Source organism: Triticum urartu, chromosome 1A (assembly GCF_056163025.1).
Source record: "Triticum urartu cultivar PI428250 chromosome 1A, HENAU_Tu73, whole genome shotgun sequence".
Taxonomy (NCBI): Eukaryota; Viridiplantae; Streptophyta; class Magnoliopsida; order Poales; family Poaceae; genus Triticum; species Triticum urartu.
Genome location: NC_141873.1, coordinates 516,523,463 through 516,527,786, shown reverse-complemented (window position 1 = coordinate 516,527,786; position 4,324 = coordinate 516,523,463).

The window sequence follows — 4,324 nt, the reverse complement described above, 5'->3', positions numbered from 1 at the left end:
AATCGGCCAGACAATTCTGGACTTGGTTCCTGACTAAGAAAAACTAAATTGTAGACTGTCCGGACACAGAGGCCCTAGCGGCATTCAAGCATAACATCCACGATGAGTGGCTCGCCCGCCACCTCGGCCAGGAGAAGCCGAAATCTATGGCAACCCTCACAACACTCATGACCCGCTTCTGTGCGGGCGAGGATAGCTGGCTGGCTTGCAACAATAACACATCGAGGAATCCGGACACTTCGGATACCAAAGATGTTAACGGTAGGCAACGTCATAACAGACCAAAGTGCCGCAATAACAGCGATAACACCGAAGATACGGCAGTTAATGCCGGATTCAAAGGCTCTAGATCCGGTCAGCAGAAAAAGCCATTTAAAAGAAATACTCCAGCTCCGTCTAGTTTGGATCGCATACTGGATCGCTTGTGTCAAATCCACGGCACCCCCGACAAGCCAGCCAATCACACCAACAGAGAATGCTGGGTGTTCAAGCAGACCGGCAAATTAAATGCCGAAAACAAGGAGAAGGGGCTACATAATGATGATGAGGAAGAGCCCCGGCCGCCGAACACAGGAGGACAGAAGGGGTTTCCCCCACAAGTGAAGACGGTGAACATGATATACGCAACCCACATTCCCAAGAGGGAGAGGAAGCGTGCACTAAGGGACATCTATGCGATGGAGCTCGTCGCCCCAAAGTTCAACCCATGGTCTGCTTGCCCGATCACCTTCGATGGCAGGGACCACCCCACTAGCATCTGTCATGGCGGATCCGCCGCACTGGTCCTAGACCCCATCATTAACGGATTTCACCTCACTCGAGTCCTTATGGACGGCGGCAGCAGCCTGAACCTGCTCTATCAGGATAAAGTGCGAAAAATGGGTATCAATCCCTCAAGGATTAAACCCAGCAAAACCACCTTTAAAGGTGTCATCCCAGGTGTAGAGGCCCATTACACGGGCTCAATCACACTGGAAGTGGTCTTCGGATCACCGGACAACTTCCGAAGCGAAGAGTTAATATTCGATATCGTCCCGTTTCACAGTGGCTATCATGCACTGCTCAGACGGACAACATTCGCAAAATTTAATGCGGTGCCACATTACGCATACCTCAAGCTCAAGATGCCAGGACCCAGGGGGTCATAACAGTAAATGGAAACACAGAACGCTCACTCCGCACGGAAGAGCACACTGCGGCCCTTGCAGCAGAAGCACAAATCAGCCTTTTAAGGCAGACCACTGATTCGGCGTCACAGCCCCCGGACACCTACAAACGAGTCCGAAACAAGCTGCAACAGGATCGCCTGGCATGATCAGAGCTCGCCTAGCAATTCGGCCCCCGTCCCAGTCCCAGTCAAGCGGCGAAATCCGTGCCGCGCGTACATAACTATGCACTGAAAATACCATGGATATAGGCGGGGGCACGATCAGGACACGCCCCGCAATGTGGCTTAACCACCCTAGGGGCTGTATACCTTTATAATTCATTTTCTCTTTCAGGGCCTAACTCTCTGGAAGCCCTTTCCAGCAGCACGATTGTCGGACACATTCCGGAAGCAACAACCTAGGCGGCAAGGAGCTAAGATGAACACGGGAACCCCCAGGTGGTCTCTAATAATAATAATTGATATACCCGTTTTTACAAATCTATGCGCAGCTCGCCTTGGGATAGGACATTTCAAATTATCCTACTTCCTACTTATTGCACTACTTGTACCATTACGCTTCGACGTATTATCTAAATAATAATGCATATCGATAGTCTATCATTGCATTATTTAAGTTTTTCTTCTTTTCTCCCTTATATGTCCATTTAAGACAATCCACACCCGTACGTTAGGGTACGTAAGTACGCCAGGGGCTCTCGTTTACCCCATAATACAGCGCCAAAAGTCCGAACACTTTCGACAGTGCGGCACCCCAAACTTATAGCATTATATGCATCAGCTCCGAATCATGTCTTTGGTCAAATGTTGGGTTTGCCCGGCTCCCATGCTTTGGTACCTTACGTTCCGTTATATCGGCTAAGGTAGCGGTCGGAGAACTATTGCGATTGTGTCCCGGTTCTTCCGGACAAGCACCTCAGTAGAGAAAGCCGAAAACTGACTGTCATGATCAGGCGAGAGACCGGTCGCTGTCCGAGAGGTCTCAAGTCCTTAAGGACTTTTTCCGCTTTGGGCGAGGAGTCGGACTTGTCCGGCTTAGGCGTATATAGCGCCCCAAATTCGGCCCTCCGAATACCAGGGGCTTCGCCAAAATTTAAAATTGTAGACTTCTATGGCTAAGTGAGAGTGATAAAGCATTATAGTCCGATTACCTGGTTCGTTGTGCTGAACACCTCCCTCGAAGGACCCAAAATTGGGGTAAAGAGTGCTCATTTTTATCCCGAACACCCCAGTACTAGTTACATGGGGGCAGAAGCCGACGACTGGCCTACTCTCAGATTTTATAAACGGCCGCACAGAAGGTAATATTTTAAATTAAGAAAGCGTCCCATGCCGCAAATAAACTCGTTTCACATTACAAGATCACATGAGCATGTTCATTCAAAAATTACATCCTTGGCACACTCATCCGCCACTAGGCGGGAGCCCTTCAGGACACTCTCATAATAGTTCTCGGGGCAGCGATGCTCCTTGCCCTCCGGCGGCCCCTCCTTCACCAGCTTCACGGCATCCAACTTCGCCCAATGCACCTTTGCCCGGGCAAAAGCCCTGCGTGCATCTTCGATGCAGACGGACCACTTTATGACTTCAAGCCGTGGGCAGGCTTCCACAAGCCGCCTCACCAGACCGAAGTAGCTGCCAGACAGGGGCTCGCCAAGCCACATCTGGACTATAAGGCTCCTCATGGCCTATTCAGCTGCCTTGTGAAGCTCGACCAACTGCTTCAGCTGGTCGCTCACGAGCACGGGGTGTTCGGTCCCAGTATACTGAGACCAGAACAACTTCTCCGCCGAACTCCCATCCTCAGCTCGGTAAAACTCCGCGGCATCCACTACACCGCGGGGAAGATCTACAAACGCTCCTGGAGAGCTCCGAACCCGGGTAAGAAAAAGGAAAGTCTCCTTCACATGCTTGCTTTGCATAATGAATGCCTTACCTGCTGCTATCATCTTCACCGCGCCAATCTCCTGAAGGGCCTTGTGGGCTTCGGCCTTGGTGCTCTGGATGCTTTCAAGCGCCTGCGCGAGCTCAGACTCTCGCATCTTAGAGTCCAGCTCCAAGGACTCATGCTTTTTGGCAAGAGCCTCGAGCTCTTGCTGCACCTCGCCTACTCGGGCTTCTTTGTTCTCCCGTTCAATGCGCTCCTTGGCCGCTTTGTCTTCGGCCTTGGCCAACGCCTCCCTCAGGGTCGCCACTTCGGTCGTGGCCCCTGACAAATCCATGATGATCCTATTACCTTACACCCGAACCCCTATTTAATATATAGACAAAGGTATTGCTTACCTTTGTTCTCCTCGAGCTGCCTCTTGGTAAGGACGAGCTCGGTCTTGACCGCTCTAGGTCCTGCTTCAGTGCAGAGACCTCCGCAGTACGTGCGGCAGCGGCAAGCAGCGAAGCCTGCACATACACATAGATACATTCTGATTAGACTCCTGAGTCATCATTTGATCCTCTATTCGGCTTTTCTTCTTGAACACCGAACAGAGCATCAGGGGCTACTATCTATGCGGTAATATTTTCTTATATTTTTTGATTGCTTACCTCAAAGCCTGTTAGGAGGCTGGCGCAAGCTTTGGTCAGTGCGTTTTTGGCGGACTGAACCTTCTCGACCACCGCACTTATGATAGTGTGGTGCTCTTCATCGATGGAAGCGCTGCGAAGCGCTTCTAGCAAGTTGTCTGGTGCCTCTGGTTGGACAGAGGACACCGGCACGGATGGTTGGCCCCCCTTAACCGGGGACCGGCTGCCAGAGTCTGGAACCATCGAAGGTTCCGGTGCCCTCTTGATGGACAATCTCGTGGTAGATCAACCATCCGTGGTAGATCAACTCTTGTAATACTCATATCATCAAGAACAATCAAGCAGGATGTAGGGTATTACCTCCATCAAGAGGGCCCGAACTTGAGTAAACATCGTGTCCCATGCCTCCTGTTACCATCTGCCTTAGACGCATAGTTCAGGACCCCCTACGCGAGATCCGCCGGTTTTGACAACAAACCAACAGTTACTGATGATATGAGGTGTTTCTTCGCCCTCTTGATGGAGGTAATACCCTAGAATCTCATGGTAGATCAACTCTTGTAATACTCATATTATCAAGAACAATCAAGAAGGACGTAGGGTATTACCCCATTGACCCCCTACCCCCTTGCCCGT